The sequence below is a fragment of the Benincasa hispida genome, chromosome 9, assembly GCF_027475165.1.
Source record: "Benincasa hispida cultivar pf3 chromosome 9, pf3_genome.v1.1, whole genome shotgun sequence".
Lineage (NCBI taxonomy): Eukaryota > Viridiplantae > Streptophyta > Magnoliopsida > Cucurbitales > Cucurbitaceae > Benincasa > Benincasa hispida.
Genome location: NC_143486.1, coordinates 76,596,816 through 76,616,417, shown reverse-complemented (window position 1 = coordinate 76,616,417; position 19,602 = coordinate 76,596,816).

Sequence of the window (19,602 nt, the reverse complement as noted above, 5' to 3'; positions counted from 1 at the left end):
ATTTTAAAATAATTTAAGTAACTTATATTGAATGGTTATTAAATAAAGATAGATTTAGAACTTATATACACAACTTTATTAAAGGCACCGACTTTGAGCCGACTTGTTTACGAATAATATTTGTCCCCTCTCTTTTTAATTTCCTTCTCTAACACCACCACTGATTCTACCATGGAATTTAGGATATTATATTATTATTTTCACATATAATTACGCAAACCCTAGAGAGAAAGATTAAAATGATTAATTCTTCTCTCAGTTCTTTACCATTCTTACTGCTTAAGAAATTGATAGTAATTATGGACAATGATCATGTTTTTATCTTAACTAATCTAATTATTACCTATACTTCAAAAAATAATACTTTGAAATAAATTACTTGTATCTTTTAGATGATTGTAGATATAAATGATTTATATTCTAAATGTGGGTGTGTTATAAGAGGTTGAAATAAAGCTGAAAAATGTTGGAACGAAAATGGAGAATAATAAATAAAGATATATGCTAATGCTTTACTTTCGTCAAGAAAATAAAGAAAGTGATGGGGATGTGAGAAAAAATTAGAAAATGTGAGTTGAAATATTAATTAAAAAGAAAAAAAAGATTTGGATAAGCAAGAATTTAAGTAGAAAGAGGAAGAAAATAATTTTTGAGGTTGGGGTTTAATTTAATAATGATGTAAAATAGATATACGTGGCAGAGTGAGGAAGAGAGGTTACTTATTGATAATAGCAACAAATTGCTTTGCGGCCTTAGATAAGGGCATACCATCTGTGCCCTCAACCCAGCGGTGCACCAAAAGATATTATTTTTATCGATTGGATAAATGACTAAAATATCACTCTATTGAAAACTACTTTAAATTCATAATTCAAAATTAAAAACGATGGAAACTATTCAATGGATATTTTCAAATTACATACATTGTTCATACCTTCTAAAAAATCTCACGTAAGATGGATCAAATTAAATGGATTGTGTTAAATGATATATTATGTAATTTACCTTTTATCTATTAGTTTAATTTCATGGATCAATTCATAATTTAAGAGATTGTTTATTTATATATATATTATATAAAATAGAAATAGAAACTTCCCAAGAATCAAAATCTAAACTAGTGTCGAGGCATAAATATTTGGTATTCTGATTAATCTAACTCACTTGGGAGAGAAGAAATGAGATTTCTGTTTTCATGACTTAGGTAAGTCTTTGGACTCCTACATTACAAGGAATCGGGTTTTTAGCGACATATTATTAGCGACTATTTTAGTATTGTTGCATCTTACAATTTTTATCTCTAAATATATGACGATAAATAATTATAAGTCACAACCATGCAACGATTAATACAAATCGTCGCTGCCATTGTGCGACAAAAAAATTATATCGTCGCTGCCATTGTGCGACAAAAAAATTATATCGTCGCACAACATTTGCAACGACAAAGGAATACGTTGCATCATGTGACGAAAACTAAATTCGATGCATGCTACTTTGAGACGAATTGAGCTTTAGTCGCAGGTCTAATTAATTGAGCTGGAGTTTTGACGCTTAAGGGTTCGCGACGAAAGTAGCTTTTGTTGCAAGTTGCTATGAATTAGGGTTTATTCACAAGATTTTTTTTTCAATCTATTTCATTCACTCGAGGATCTCACTTTTTTACCCATTAGCGTCCGTTGTTCGTCTGAAGAAAATGATAGAACCCAAACAATATAACAAATCCCACTAGGATCTCCTCCAAAATAATCAACCAACAAATAAATCAACAAATAATCATCAAGTAATCAATCAACAATGGACAACAATAAACATCAAAATTTTTGGAAAACTAGAAAACAAAGAGTACACACGAATTATACGTGGAAAACCCCTTCAATGTGAAGAGTAAAAACCACAGGACTTGTAAGGAGCCCATCCTTGTCAACTTTTTTTATTATGATAAAATTGATGGAAAAAGAACCCAAATCAGTCATATAAAGATTCACTACTCATCAATACTATTGTACATAAAAGACCAACACTTGAAAGATAAAAAATAATGAAAATCATCCAATTTTATAGGTTTTGTTCGACAGCGGTGACGGACAAACCAGAGCTCCAAACAATAATCTAACCGTTCAAAACGAGACCCTATGTGTCCGAATAGGCTGTCTAAGTTTAAGTACGATTCAATGGCTCAAACTTTGGCAATCAACAACTTTATGGGAGTTATCACTGAAAAACCAAACTGCCATCTTTCTCTCTGATTTTTGCCTCTTTTTCACCATCTTTTTCCTTAGATTATCCTCATATCACATAAAAGAAAACTAGGGCTTTCAAGATGAGCCAACCTAAAAATTAGACCCAATTGGACTTAGAAAACACAAGTTTAAAATAAAGTCTTGTTTGTACAACAAGTGGGCTGGACACCCACAACAATCTTCTCCTTCAGCCTAACACGGGAAAGACTCAATCACATCCATGATCACTTGAACCTCATCCCAACAAGCTTATTACAAAGCTCAATCTTGCTTCTGGGAACTACCATAGTTAACATATCTACACTATTCTTGTCAATGTAGACTTTCTTCAGATTCGGTCTCTTCTCTCGAATTACATATCGTAGCCTATGATATCTAATGTTAATGTATTTAGTACGAGCATGATACATTGGATTCATGCTCAAATCTATAACACTCTGATTTTCACAAAATATTACATACTCACCATGCTTCAAACTCAACTCTTGAAGGAATCTTTTAAGCCATAACATCTCCTTGCTTGCTCCCATTGCTGCATTATACTCTACCTCAGTTGTGGACAATGCTACGTATTTTTATAACTTGGATTGCTATGAGATGACCCCCCTGAAAATGTAAACATATAACCTGAGGTAGACTTTCTATTATCAAGATCACCTGCCATGTTTGCATCAGTATAGCCTTCAAGCATAGGTTTGCTACCTACATAAAATAAACTCAATTTGAAGGTGCACCACAAATATCTGAAGATCCACTTCACTGCTTCCCAGTGAGTCTTACTTGGGTTGGATAGAAAATGATTCACTAGACTGACTGCATGTGCAATATCAGATCTAGTACACACCATAACATACATCAAAGAACCAACAACAGAAAAGTAAGGAATGGATGACATAACTTCTTTCTTTTTTTGTAACGACCCGACCTCCTAGGACTTAAGTTAGGTCGTTACTAAAATACATGCATGCATGGCACTTAAAACGACACTCCTTTATGTTGAAATAAATGCTAAATAGACAAGAGAAGTTCAAAAGCCATTTATTAAATGCAATTGTTAAAACAATAATAGGGTACCCATGATTCGTAAAGACTATTAAAAGTATAAAAAAAACAATCCTTCATAATAAGTTTCAAACAGTAAAACTAAAAATTAAGGGAAAAATAAGGACTTTAAATTTCATGATGCGGAAGCATAAAAACTAGTCCCAGTGGCACGATCACAAATTCCACTGCGCCATCGCCGGTGCATCTCTATCCTTACCTGAAACATCAACATAAGAAAGAATGAGCATAAAATACTCAGTAAGTAACCCCACCACTGGGGTCAGGCTAGGCATCTATGTCCTCTAGATACCCACCTATGGCACATATACATACATGAAACATGTAAGAGACCGAGTCCTATCCTACTGTAGTTAAGTATGCCCACTACCTTTGATGAATCCCATAGGAAACACAAACTGGTGAATTCTGAAGGAGACACAAACTGGTGAATCCAGAAGGAAACACAAACCGGTGAATCCCGAAGGAAACACAAAACTGGTGAATCCCGAAGGAAACACAAAACTGGTGAATCCTGACGGAAACACAAAACTGGTGAATCTCGAAGGAAACACAAACTGGTGAATCCCGAAGGAAACATAAAACTGGTGAATCCCGAAGGAAACATAAAACTGGTGAATCCCGAAGGAAACACAAACTGGTGAGCATCTAACTAATCAGTGAGGACATTCACACAGTCTCAACATTCAAAAATCAACACCGTACGAATCTATGACATACATGTAATCCTCGATACCATGGCTCTACTACATACGCATAATCCTCAACAACATATTCTACAACATTCGTGTATACCTTAACATCATAGTTCCACAACATACAAGTATGCCTCAACATCAGCAGATCAGATACCAACATGTGGAAACACATACCACCTCATACTAACAATCGAGTGCCTAGGTGTATGTGTAAACAAATCAGAACTCATGCCAGAACATACTTTGATTTAGGTCATACTATCAATCAACATGCTAACATTTACCATAACATACACTCATCATGCTAGCATAGAACTAAAGCCTGGCCCGTGGGCAGTTCCAGTGGTAGATTACTCACTTCAGAATTAAATCTAAATAAACCCAAGCAAGTTTATCTTCTTCTTTCCAAGCAAGACCTTGAAGTAACACCGTAATTGTGGCTTGGTCCAAAATAAATTTTTAAAACCCAATTCTGTTGGCTAACCAACTGCAACAAAATCAATCCTTTGTAATGTCGGACAGCACACTTCGACCTTAAAATTCCTCCAAAGCTCGAATCTATGGTCCAAACATAATGGGTAGGCATTAAACGAAACCAACAATTTGATTAGCATTCAAATGAAAACCCACACATTTACAAAATCTTATCGAAATCGACGACGATGACACTGAACTGACGGCAACGATGTGCAGGACCGAGTGGACGAATGACTTTCGACGGAACAGAACGGAGGATCAGCTCACGACGGGAGTTTCGACGGCTGGGCTGGGTCGTTCGGCTTCAGACCTTAGCGGATAGTGCGGTGCAGACGTGAATCTGACCGGCTGGGCGAGATTGACGTGCGAAGAGGTGCACGACGGAGGAGATCTGGATGGTCGCTGCTTGTTGACGAGGTCGAGCTGACCTCCGTGAACGACGACCCACGAACGAATAATCGACGAACTGGTGGCGGCTCGATAGGATGCACAGTGCTAAATGGAGAGGAGATGGTCGGAGGCTGTGCCAGAGAATTTCTTCACGTTGGGAGGGAGGGGGGGAGGGCGGAGAAGAAGAAGAAGAAGGGAGAGAAAATAGTTTTGTTTATTTTAAAGGAAAAAGGTTATTTTAATAAAATAAATATAATATAATAAAATTTTCTTTTATTTTATTCCATTATATTCTATTTCACTTTTATTTTAACCTTTCGCTCATTACACAAATATATCTAAATATATATATATTCTTAAAACTCTTCCCCTTTTCTCTTCAAATTCCAAAATCAAAATCAAATTAATTTTCCTAATATAAATTTAAATTCTCGACATTAACTTAAAATTAAATTAATGTGACAATAAATCAAAATCTCCCCTTCAAACAAAACTAAACTTCGAAATTAATAAAATTGTCCTCAAATTTTATAAAAATACAGAATTTGAATATGAAAAACTCGGGATGTTACATTCTTCCCTCCTTAAAGAACTTTCGTCCTTGAAAGTCCATTCCTGAAAAAGCTCTGGTTACGGGCCCTTATCTCATCCTCTCGCTACGAAGTAGCCTTCTTGAACTGGTGATTCTACCCAAGGACTTTCACAAATGCAATGATTTATCTTTCCAGAAACGAATCAAATTTCTTGTACCATGGTGCCTGTCTAAGCCCATAAAGACTCTTCTTCAACTTGAAAATAAGTTTATCTTTCCCTTTTTTCTTAAAATATTTCAGGTTGCACCATGTAGATTTCTTCATGCAACTCACCATGTAAAAAAGTGGTTTTTACATTAAGTTGTTCTATCTCAAGATCAAGACTTGCTACTAATCCCAACACTGTTCCGATAGATGTCATTTTGACCACTGGAGAGAAAATCTCATCAAAGTCAATGCCTTTTAACTGGTTGCATTCCTTATCCACTAATCTAACTTTGTACCTAACTATCTTCTTACCATCATTCTTATACTTGAAAACCTATATGTTTTTCAATACTTTATGGCCTTGGAGGCTTCACCAGCTCATAGGATCGATTGTTTTTTAGGAAATTTATCTCATCCTTCATTGCATCAAGCCACTGGTCTTTTTCATCATGAGACAAGACCTCTTTATAGTTCAATGGCTCTCTATCTTCACTAATTAGAATGAACTCTGAGCTTGGATACTGATAACTTGTAGAAATACAAGTTATTTATGCCGTTTTATTTAGATTATGCGGTAAAAAGAAAGAAAAGTTGCGTCGACCGTATAGAAATTGGCTTAGAAATACGAAAATTGTAAAGTGTCGTGAACACACTCGCTAACACCATTGCGATGACGAAATGGAATGTCCAAGTCTTTGTTTTGTAGGAAATAGGTCACCGCATGCGATAACCGCTCGAGGACAAAAATGAACAACACATCTACATTGCATGCAGAAATCGATCAAGAACGAAGAAGAACAACACAATTACAGCGCATACGATGATCAATCATGGACTCAAGCGATCAATGCATTTCCACCGCATGCAGCAATCGATGGAAGATCAAAACAATTACATCGCATGCAGCGATCGATCGAAGATGTGAAGAGCAACGCATATTCAGGGACTTCTGACAAGTGTACAGCTTTTCTGTTGTACGATTTTGATAGATTGATTATGGAGCAGAGCGGACATTTCCACTATGCCATAGCAGAAATTATCAGATTTTCAAAGTTGGACCACTAATACAGGAGCCAAGGTCTATAAATAGCTTCCTTGAATTCAATGTTAAGGAGGCTGGTCTGAAGAGACAATCCAGAGAAAATCCGGGAGAACGACGAGACAAGACTGAGAGGTAAGTCTCTGAGCAAGAAATTATTTCCATCCCCGAAAAAGAAGCTCTGTGCAAGAGGTCACTTCTACCTGGAAAGCAAGCCTGAGAGGGAAGTTTTCCACTCCATTTCTTCTACATGTCGGCAAGCATAACGTCTTTGATCGGGATATGGGTCAAGACATTGACACTTTTTCCGTATTTGTTCTTATTTTCCAATTCATCTATATGTTCATCTATCTTTAATCTTTCATTCACCATTTGTAACAAATGCTGATTTTAGATTTAAATATCATTATCGTAATCATTGTCATTTCTCTGTTCTTTTCCATACATTCATCATCCATTTTCTCCATCATGTGTAACTAATCCCTTGGGTAAAGGGGAAGGATTAAGCGAGCGAGTTAATCCTTATTAAGAAAATCGGCTGAGTTTAGCTAAAGCATGCTCGACGGCATCTTCACCTGTGAGAGCAGAAGTGAAGTTGTTATTCCGCCTATCGACAGAAGGTTGGAAGAATGCGTTAACTAAAGCGAGAAATATTTCCAGAGATGGAAATAACCTTGCGTTCATCACGTTTATCTTTATTTCACCATAGACATATGGGAATGCAACCGACCACTGAAAGGTGTAAGCCAAGGGAAAACGGAACCTTAGTTGCGTCCTTAACGAGATTGACGAACTTGCGATGTCTTTTCCCTCAACCCATTCTCTTTCTGATTCATTCACAAGACTTGCCACCGCATTCATTAGATTCTTTTCCACAACTTCACAGCCAGTCCTCACCCTATCATTAATAGTTTAATCATTTATTTTATCACCGCAATTTACTATATCGCACTTTATTTACATCGCATTTTATTCTTCATCGTAATTTACTTTTCATCGCATTTTACTTTTCTGCACACCCAATTTATTATTCTTTATTTTAACCGGTAGCATATACCACATTAGTATCGCATTAACAATAACAATCCCCGTGTTTGACCTCAGGTCAATCTGAGAAACTTGCATTGGAATTATACTTGGTTCCAGCGCAAGAAAACTTGTGACACGCACTACACGAACGCATATCATCATCAACACATACATTAGAACGTGGTATCTCTTTATCGCAAAGAAACTTGAGCGCATAGAGCCATCAACATTCATTCATTCATTTTAAATCATTACAAGCTTTTGGCGATAGATATAAGATATAGATAAAGATTACAATTTCGTCTATTAAGTTTTTGGCGCCGTCGCCGTGGACAAGAACTTGAATCATTCATTAGCGCATAATAATATAAGATAAAGATATAAATTTTATTATTTACAAGTTTTTGGTGCCGTTTCCGAGGATTGGTAACGTTTAGTGTTGAATATTTTTGTGGTATTTTGCAGGATAGATCTCTGCTGTACTGTCTGTTTAACGCCGAGAACAGGCTGACGGTTTATGAGTACTGAGACTGAACCAGTATTCGAAGTCGACCCAGAGATCGAGCGTACTTTTCGCGCACGAGCACGCCAGAACCACATTAGGCGAAGAAGGAACCTGGCGAATAATAATGATAGGCCCGATGGGAATCAAAGGTTTAATCGACCGACGCAAGATCCGATTTTCCTGGTTGCCGACCGCAATATCCCAATGAGGAACTATGTGACGCCAAACTTATATGACTTCTCGCTCAGAATTTCAAGATCCACGATTGAGGAGAATGCACAATTTGAGATAAAGCCGGTCATGCTACAAATGATCCAAAATACAGGGCAATTTGGAGGTATGCAAGGTGAAGACCCGCACGCACACTTGACCAGTTTCGTGGAAATGTGCAACACTTTCTCCATTCCTGGTGTTACTCTGGAAGGAATTAGACTGTACCTTTTCCCGTACACACTTCGAGATGAGGCAAAGAGGTGGGCTCATTCATTAGAGTCGAATGAAATTATTTCTTGATGAGCGATTCATGAAGAAATTCTTCTCGCCCGCTGTCAAGGCAAGAAGACAAAGGTACGTGTTGAAGTTTGAACAGATGGAAAATGAGACTCTCAGCACCGTATGGGTGCGATTCAGAAGATTGGTAAAGAACTATCCGCACATAGGGATTCTCGATTTCGTTCTGATGGAAACCTTTTACAATGGCTTGGACAGATCAATGTAAGCTGTTGCTGATGCCTCCGCGACAGGAGGATTTATGGACAAAACATACATTGAAGCCAAGGTCATCTTGGATTGCATTTCACTAAACACAAATGACTGAGTAGATAACGGGTATTGAGGAAGAGGCCCAGAGAGAAGAAAAGCAGAAAATGGCAGCTGATACAATGACAATATTGGCCGCACATATGGCCGCAGTAACCTCTCTCCTCCAGACGATGGCAATTAATCAGGGAACCCTCTCTAGGGTCAGCACAAGCCAATGCATTAGCACAAGTGGCAGGGATAAGCTGTGTACAATGCGGAGGGGGGCATTCAGCAGAAATGTGCCCATCAAACCCACAGGCAATGTACTCCATTTAGAATAACCCGTATAGCAACACATATAATCCGGGTTGGCAAAACCATCCCAACTTCAGTTGGGGAGGTAACAACGATCAGAGAGGCTAGAGGAATTCGTAGAACAATTCCGAAAATCGAGGAAACCCTCCGGCTTTTCATCAAGGTTTGAATCAGAGTCACCACCAACAGAGGCAATCGTATAACCAACCTTCCTCATCCAACACCTCTACAAATTCATCATCCTTGGAAGCTCTGCTGAAGCAGTATATAGAGAAAAATGATGCGATTATGCAATTGAAAGCATTTTCCATAAGGAAACTGGAGGTCCAGGTCGGGTAATTGGTAGTCGAGCTTCGAAATAGAACACCAGGAATGCTGCCCAATAATTCAGAAGCCCCCGGATCTCATGGGAAAGAACAATGTCAGTAGTGACATTGTGCAGGCAAGTCTGACCGCCTGCGGGGATGTAGATTGCGATAACCTTGAAGAACCCTTTTTCAATCTACATCCCTAACACTATCTTTACTGCTTTCTTTATTGCTTTCTTTACTGCTTTCGTAAAATAGTTTATTGCTTTGTTATTGCGTTATTAAAATTAGCTGATTTCTTACATTAATTTAGTTTCATGCTTTATTGAATTCATTTACATTTCTTTCTTAGTTTGTGTTGATTTTAAATTCTGTGAATGAATGTTAAAAAGAAAAATGAACACCGCAACGTCGTATCAATTTGCAAAAGCGTTGTGATGTTGGTGATACCATAAAATAACATCCGGTATGCATTACGATGGCGGGTGTATCTTGCGTTGATAAATACACTTTCTGCTCGTCTTCCACAAATGCATTGCATTGACGGATGAGTTGTGCGCATATGTACACTACGCCCGTCCTCAGCAAAAACACATTATGTCGATGGTAGTGTTGCACTGGTAGAAATATCATGCGCCCGTCCTCCAGAAATGCGTTGCGTTGAGGGGTGTGTTGCTAATGCATACGTTGTGCTCGTCCTCCGCAAATATGCATTTGCGGTAACGGATGCATTGTGTTAAACACTTAACATTGCGCCTGTCCGATTAAATTAAAAAAAAAAAGATAAAATATTCGTGGAGAGAGTAGTCGAATCGCTTCAGCTTCTGAGGGAATTATGACTTAGTAGACGAAAGGACGTTCTTTTTGCAAAATCATAATGGGAGGGGCACAGCAGCAGACTTTTTTGAATACCGAACCTATAAATCACACCCCTTTCAACCAAGGAGCTCATTTGCATCTCTCGCGAAAGAAAAACCCTAAAGAATTCTCTGCATACCATACCCTTCCGATTTTCTTCCTGACCAAAGTTTTTTTCCAACTTCTTTCACTTCACCAACAAAAATGGCCGAAAAGTCTTCACACTCATCCTCTAGCCATCATCCCCTTCCCAAGCCCCCGTCACCGCACGGGAGGCGACTTTCCTTGTTGCCAGTCGCCGCCTCGCTGGCCAGCCTAAGTCTTCCCCAAGAATCGCCAGAAACCCCAGCGAAAGACCTCTATAGCTGAAAAACCACCCACCAACCGAGAGGGGTCGAGCACGGAGAGTGCCCCTGCCACCACACTTGAGGTGGCGCTCCTAGTATCTTCGACTGAAAGCAAACTGAAGCGAAGGGACGACAAGGAGGTATTTGGGAGTATTTTAAGCAATTTAGAAAGAGATGGGGGTTACAAGAAGCGGGAGTTATGAACCAGCCCCTGCCGTCGGAAGAGGAGTTGGCGGAAGCTTCGTGGACAATGGCCCTGGTTGTTGCGGATCCTAAGGAGACTGTTCCAACAGACTCAAATAAGGGACCCATCAGGGCCGTTTTGGAGGTCGTAGAGGTGAAGAAGTAGCCAAGGATGGTTGAAGAGAAGAAGAAGAGAAAAAGTAAAGAAAAATGGGTGGAAGGAGATGAAGCTGCCGGTTCAAGAAGGACAAGAAAGAAAAGAAGCGGAGTGAAAAGAAACAACGCAGGCGAGAAGAGAAGCGCCTGAAGAAGGAAGAGAAAAGGAAGAGGGCAAAAAGTCCATATTTTGATGGAGAATCAACCACTGTAAAAGTGGAAGAGGGGATGTCAATGCAAGTTAGAGCATCAGCACAACCACAAGTTTCATCACCGCATACAAGATTGGTTGCATTTGAAGACAAAGAAGACTCTAACACCACCCCTCTTATGCGGCATCGTAAGGGGAATGCGCCACAAGGGTCCAAAAGTGACCCAATATTCTTTCAACGTATAGCAGAGGAGGAGGAGAAAGGAAAAAGAGAAGTAGTGGAGAAGAAAGAAAACTTGTCACGTGCGCGCCAAATCATCGCATCAGGCGATTTGGCCAAAAAAATTCACGATGAGGCGGTTTGTCGTGACAACGCAAGAGCGGTAGAAGAAGAAGAAGAAGCAGAAAAGAAGAAGAAGGAGGAGAAGGAAAGATGCCGCAAAGCGAATGTGCAGTTCGTCAGAGAAAGTAAAAACAAAAGAAGAGCAAGGGAATGCAAACAAAAAAAAAATCCCGCCTTGCGTTTTTGCAAGAAAAGGGCAAAGCTAAAGTAGAGAGCAACGAGCTTGCGTCGACCAGGAGGCGCCCAACAACCAAGAAAGAAAATGATAATCTGATGATGGAAATGGGCTTTTTCCATGCATCGACGCCACTACCAGATCTCATCACTAGTGTTGTGTTGGAACATAGGTGGGAAACTTTTTTCCAATGTCCATCCATTGTTATTCCCGCGATAGTGAGGGTCTTCTATCACGACCAGCTCTATGACATTGAAGATGCAGTGATCATTGAAGGGAGGGTAGTGTCGTTCAGTGCAGAGGACATCAATGAACACTATAAGTTGAAGAACATCATGGAAGCGCCGGGTAACAAGTTGATTGATGATCCTAAAGAAGAGCATATGGAGGATGCGCTGAAGGTATTAACGCAATCGGGCACCAAGTAGTCGGTGTCATTAAAAGGCAAAAGAATCCTCGCCTCTAATAGGCTGCTCCTAGAAGCGCGACTTTGGGTATATTTGGTGAACCGACGACTCATCCCAATAACACATGACAAAATAATTTCCAGGGATCGAGTTATAGTCGCATACTGCATAGCGCGTGACATTTCGATCGATATAGGCCAGCTCATTGCGAAGTAGATTCGAGGTTTTGTTGGCCGTGTGAGAGGTCAATACTTCTTCCCGTGGACAATTTCGAGCCTGTGCGTCTCTGTGGGCGAAGACATTGACGAAGAGCCCATGCCAAAAGTTCACGGCATTATCCAAATAAAGATCCTGAGAATGCTTCTCAAAGATTCACCGCATTGCCCTGAGTTCCAACAAAAAGGCCCCTCATTGATCTGAATGCACCGCAACAACCAAAAGTAAAGAAGCAGCGCCATAATGATAAAGGAAAGGAAATTTTCCAAGACAGTTCGCCGCAGAAGCAAACAAGTTTATCCTTGGATCCTTTACCTTTAATCATTCGCCCACTAAGCTCGCAAAATGAGCCCCTTTCCCCTTTCCCCTCTTCCCGAACACTTCACAAACCTCTTCCTTGCTCCTGATTCCAACCCCGCATCTCCAGCAGCGTCCCTCTGCCATCCATCTCCACCTCACTATTCACCCCCATCGCTGCATGTTGACGACCCACATGGTTCGGAAGCAGGACCTTCCGCTCAACCTCAAACCAATGCTGGTGAAACATCGACGGCGCAACCTACCATCGCATCCCTTGCTGTTGCCTTAGCCGGATATACGGATCTTCTTATCTCAACAGCTCACATTCTTCCACCATGCATTAACAGAGATGTAGGAGAGCAATGCATAGTTGCGAGATAGCACCACCACAATGTTGCGACAGGCGATGGTTAATATTCAACGCAACATCTTTACCATTCGCCTAAACCAAAGACAGATGACAGAGCGCAACCATGAGTACTTTAATTTCTAACGGCATATCTACTTGGTCCCATGGTGCCTTCACATCTACAGCAACCTCTGCAATTTCAAGAAGCGTCAGAACGAGCTCCTCCACAACATCCTTCTCATCAAGAGCCTTCGTCGCAACTCTAAGTTTTGGGGTGTACCACCTTCTCTGCAATTTTGAAATTTTTCTTTGCGGCCACTCATATTTTTTTGTAGAAAGCTATACCTTATATTATTTTGTACATACTTACAATTTTTTGTTTGCGATGTTTATAATTCTTTGTGTACTTAGACAAATTTTATACAACTGAGTAATCATTCTGTCCTTATGCGTTGGCCTCTTTACTTTTATTATCCTTTGTCAATTTATTGCGGTAATTCTTGTCTTTTCTTTTGCGTTGGTTATTTGCGCTGCCATGATGAGTAGTTTGTATACGCTTAGCAAAATTTCTTTATACATTACATTTTCTGCTTAACACTTAGACAATTCATTGCAATAGTTTTACTTTACCTTATCTATTACAAGATTTTTCTCAAACATTCTTTTCAAAATTTTGACTAAGTGTTTTGTCTTTTCTATCCAAAACAACGCAATGAGGATCTTGCGCATCTCTAAATTTGGGGGTAGGGAGCAGATGTGATCAAGCGGATGCGATAATATCAGGAAAATACATTCATCATTGTTAAAAAAAAAAAGAAAAGAAAACTCTGCTGTCAGTGCAAGGAAAAATCCTAACCTAATAAGAGTTAAGTCGTGAAAGAAACCTGCTCGTAGATGGATATTCGCATGACACCCGTGGAAGCAAGCCAAAACAAAGGTAGGTTTCCAGGATTGACGCAATATGAAAAAAAAAGAGTGAGAGAAAATAAGGATAAAAGAGACAACTCCTTTGACCAGCAAAAGTAAAACTTGGCTGAGGATCAAGAGTTGAAGTTGAAGTTGAGATTGGTACACAACCGAAGTTAGATGCTCGCATGACACCAGTGGGAGCAAGCCAAAACGAAGGCTGTAACCATGATCAACATTCTCTATACGATGACGCAAACCGGCCACCACATAAAAGACGGACTTCGTTATTTTCGCAAGAAGAGATAAAACATTCTTCTCAAAACTAGAAGAAAACTTTGAGCAGAGGTTTGTTTTGATAAGAATAAAGTAGAGCATTTGAAGAAACTTTAAAGGATAGAAGGAACTTGTAGAGTTGAGAATTTATGTAGAGGTTGAGCATTCAGAGTAGCTGATCGATGCAAAGTTAGGATATGAGTTGAGCTTAATTGCCTTAGTTAAGGATATGCTTGAGGACAAACATATATCTAAATTTGGGGGTGCGATAACTTGTAGAAATACAAGTCATTTATTTTGTTTTATTTAGATATGTGGTAAAAAGAAAGAAAAATTGCGTCGACCGTATAGAAATTGGCTTAAAAAATATGAAAATTGTAAAGTGTCGTGAACACACCCGCTAACCCCATTGCGATGGCGAAATGGAATGTCCAAGTCTTTGTTTTGCAGGAAATAGGTCACCGCATGCGATAACCGCTCGAGGACAAAAATGAACAATGCATCTACATTGCATGCGACAATCGATCAAGAACAAAGAAGAACAACACAATTGCAGCGCATGCGGCGATCGATCATAGACTCAAGCAATCAACGCATTTACACCGCACGCAACAATCGATGGAAGATCAAAATAATTACACCGCATGCGGCGATTGATCGAAGATGTGAAGAGCAACGCATTCACAGGGACTTCTGACAAGTATACAACTTTTCTGTTGTACGATTCTGACAGATTGATCGTGGAGTAGAGCGGACACTTCCATTATGTCATGGCAGGAATTATCAGATTTTCAAAGTAGGACCACTAATACAAGAGCCAAGGTCTATAAATAGCTTACTTGAATTCAATGTTAAGGAGGCTGGTCTGAAGAGACAATCCAGAGAAAATCCGGGAGAACGACGAGACAAGACTGAGAGGCAAGTCTCTGAGCAAGAAATTATTTCCATCTCCGAAGAAGAAGCTTTGTGCAAGAGGTCACTTCTACCTGGAAAGCAAGCCTGAGAGGGAGCTTTCCACTCTATTTCTTCCACACACCGGCAAGCACAACGTCTCCGATCGGGATCTGTGTCAAGACATTAACACTTTTTCCGTATTTGTTCTTATTTTCCAATTCATCTACTGTGTTCATCTATCTTTAATCTTTCATTCACCATTTGTAACAAACGCTGATTTTAGATTTAAATATCATTATCGTAATCATTGTCATTTCTTTGTTCTTTTCCATACATTCATCATCCATTTTCTCCATCATGTGTAACTAATCCCCTGGGTAAAGGGGAAGAATTAAGCGAGTGAGTTAATCCTTGTTAAGAAAATCGACTGAGTTTAGCTAAAGCATGCTCGACGACATCTTCACTTATGATGAATGTATGGAAAAGAATTAAGCGAGTGAGTTAATCCTTATTAAGGAAATCGATTGATTTTAGCTAAAGCATGCTCGACGACATCTTCACCTATGAGAGCAGAAGTGAAGATGTTATTCCGCCTATCGAAAGAAGTTTGGAAGAATGCGTTAACTAAAGCGAGAAATATTTCCAGAGATGGAAATAACCTTGCGTTCATCGCGTTCATCTTTGTTTCACCATAGACATATGGGAACGTGACCGATCACTGAAAGGTGTAAGCCAAGGGAAAGCAGAACCTTAGTTGCATCCTCAATGAGATTGATGAATTTGCGATGTCCTTTACCTTAACCCATTCTCTTTCTGATTCATTCACAAGACTTGCCACCGCATTAAACTCTTTTCCATTACTTCACAGCCAGTCCTCATCCTGTATCATTAATAGTTTAATCATTTATTTTATCACCGTAATTTACTTTATCACACTTTATTTACATCGCATTTTATTCTTCACCGAAATTTACTTTTCATCGCATTTTACTTTTTTGCACACCCAACTCATTATTTTTTATTTTAACAATAACAATCCCCGTGTTCGACCTCAGGTCAATCTGAGAAACTTACGTTGGAATTATACTTGGTTCCAGCGCAAGAAAACCTTTGACACGCACTACACGAACGCATACATTAGAACGTAGTATTGCATTATTTTTATCGCAAAGCAACTTGAGCACATAGAGCCATCAACATTCATTCATTCATTTTAAATCATTACAAGTTTTTGGAGATAGATATAAGATATAGATAAAGATTACAATTTCGTCTATCAAGTTTTTAGCGCCGTTTTCGGGGACAAGAACTTGAATCATTCATTAGCGCATAATAATATAAGATAAAGATATAAATTTTATTATTTACAGATACCTTGTTGAAGGTTTACGCATTCTGGTAGACTTTCGAGCCTGAGTATTTTCCATTTGAGGAATATGGTGCTTCCACTTCTCATGAAGTTCTCTATGAATCACTTCCTCATATGCACCTTCCTCGTGAATTTCTTCATCAGATGAAGACTCATCAAGATCATCATCATCGACATGATCTGGTTCATTACTATTAGGTTGTATCTTATCAACATCATCATGTAAATCATTAACATTCTTATTTGTTGGCTTAACAACAGATGAAGTAGAAGTAGAATCATTAGTAGTATCAAAACACAACTCTGAAGTAGAAGTGTACCATGTACTAAGGAGATTTGCACCATTCTCGTGCTCAAAGAATACTACATCTTTGCTTCTCACTACCTTTTTCTTTTTCTTTGACCTTTGTTCTTTAGGCACATGCATGTATGCCTTGCTGCCAAAGACTTTGATCATGTTCCTTCCATGCTCTCTCTAGAATGTCTAAACCAAGAGGAATTGATGGAGATTGATTAATCAAATACACGACACATTACACTGCTTCATCCTAAAATTTCTTAGGAAGATCTTGTTAGGGTGTATGATCTAAAGCCTCATATGTTTTAGGTTAGTTGCATCAAAGGTTGATTAATTTTATATTACTTATGAAATAATCCATTAACTTAAGGTCCAAGGTTACCTGATGTAACTTAAACATGTATGTGGAGACATACTAGTGGGCCATGTTTAAGTGATAACCTAAATGGTCTGTAGTATATGGATAAGATTGGGTGCCTTATCATGGTAACATTGCTGATACAACCTGCTTTTTAGTTGTTATAATTGTTGTAAAGTACTACAAATGATCTGATCCTGATTATTCTTGTAGAGTCTTGTGAGCGGGGATATCTTATACAAAAGAGTTTATATTAAGATCGGGCCACAAAATGTTAAGTCTCTCTTTATAATGCCATTGCTATAAGAGACTTACATTTCACCAGGATGACCATAAATGATTTTACCTTAATCCTGAGTGAGTTGTGAACTCATGCCTATGAGGACGATCTTTTGATTTGTATGAGTGAGAATGACTAGATTCATCGACTCAATAAGCCTACCATTTTGGGGATTTGTTTGATTAGGGAGCTAGGAACATAACTACACAAGAAGGAATTCACTCATTCTCTATAGTTAGAGTAGAGAAATTGCTCCCTTAAGGGTTGATTCCGGGGCTTGAACAATGAGACACCTCACCCTCTTTTGGCCCGAGAGGGTTTTTATTATAGTTGGACTATGACTATTTGTTTATTAGAGGGATCAGTGGTACTTAAAGAGTTAGATGTAACTACAAGGGTAAAACAGTAATTTGACCAAACTATACTTACGAGTAATTTGTGAAGGGTCAACACACTGTTGATTGGTTATACCCAATAGATACAGAAATATATCTATAGTGTGAAAGATCAGTTGTCAGTCTTTAGTGGAGTGACCAACAATTAATGAATGTTGATTAATTTGATTAAAATAGTTTAATCAATTAATCTCGTATCATTGGAGCTTTAGTCTATAAGTCCATAAGGTTCCCTCGTTAGCTCAATGAGGACTAATGAGAATCAAATTAATTTTAGTTTAATTTGAATTGGTCAAATTAATTAAAGAGATTTAATTGTATAAGATACAATTAAATAACGTATATTGATACATGATATAATATAATTTATGTTGATACATTATATAATTTTATGAGAGAAATAAATATTTGAATATGATTCAATATTAATTGTATGAAGTTCAGCAAAGATTGGGTGCATCTAAATCGGTATAAAAGTAACTAACTATTAGTTTTGAGTTAATCTTTTGATGCATACTTAACAAAATTGAGTTTGTCCAATAGTGCTAGTAACGAATATATGGAAGGAGAATGGAACTTTATACAGGAAGTGAAGAAAAGGAAGTCAAATGTCAATAGTTGTGCCCATGTAAAGAATGTAGAAATATGAGACATTATGATTTTCAAATCATATATGAGCACTTGGTCATTAAGGGAATTGACCCTATATATAATATTTGGTATTATCATGGAGAAGTATGTGAAGGGGATGAAGTCCATAATGAAGTTAATGATAGTTTTATGTTTGAAGAAACAAACCTCTATGAGAGTACATATATGGGAGAAGAGGACAACATCAATGACCATTCTATATCAAGGAAGGAAGACAATTTTTCTCAAAAGGTTCAAGAGGAAAATACTCCATTGTATGCAAGTTGTACAAAGTATAAGAAAATGTCAGCAATTGTAGCATTGTATAAACTGAAAACTTTTAATGGTTGGTCAGATATAAGCTTCACCAGCCTTTTAGGGCTTTTGCATGACATGCTCCTAATGGACAATGTTATTTCAAGATCTATTTATGAAGTTAGAAAATTATTCAAGGAATTTGATTTAGGCTACCAAAAAATTCATGCATGTGTTAAGAATTGTTGCCTATTTAGAAATGAGAATGAAAAGTTAGAAAGTTGTCCTCATTGTGCAACATCAAGATGGAAGATTGATGAACGAACAAACCAAATTAAACAAGGTGTTCCTATGAAGGTAGGGATGGCAACGGGGCCGAGGTAGGGCGGGGATGCATTCCTCATCCCCGTCCCCTCCCCATTCCCCATTTTAGGGAGTCAGGGAATCCCCGGTTAGGGATTCGGGTCTTGCGGGAAAAAATCCCCACCTTTTATTTTATTATTTTTATTATCTAAAATTAGTATTTATATTAAAATTGTAAATTTTATATAATAAATTAGTATTTTTACATATATTTATTTAAATTTATTATATTAGAAAATTAAAATTAAAAAAATTAACTAAAATAGTAGCTTGAAGCTACTATATATATAATAATAATAATAATAATAATAATAATAATAATAATAATAATAATAATAATAATAATAATAATAATAATTAGAAAAAAATTATAATTAAAAGTTTTGTTTCAGTTTTTTTCCTTCTAATTTGTTATTATTATTATTATTATTATTATTATTATTATGTTAATAATTAAAAAATCGGGGTGGGGGCTGGAGGTCGGGGATCCCTTCTCCATCTCCGACCGAGGATCCGATTTAAAATTTTAGTTTGACCCCCATACCA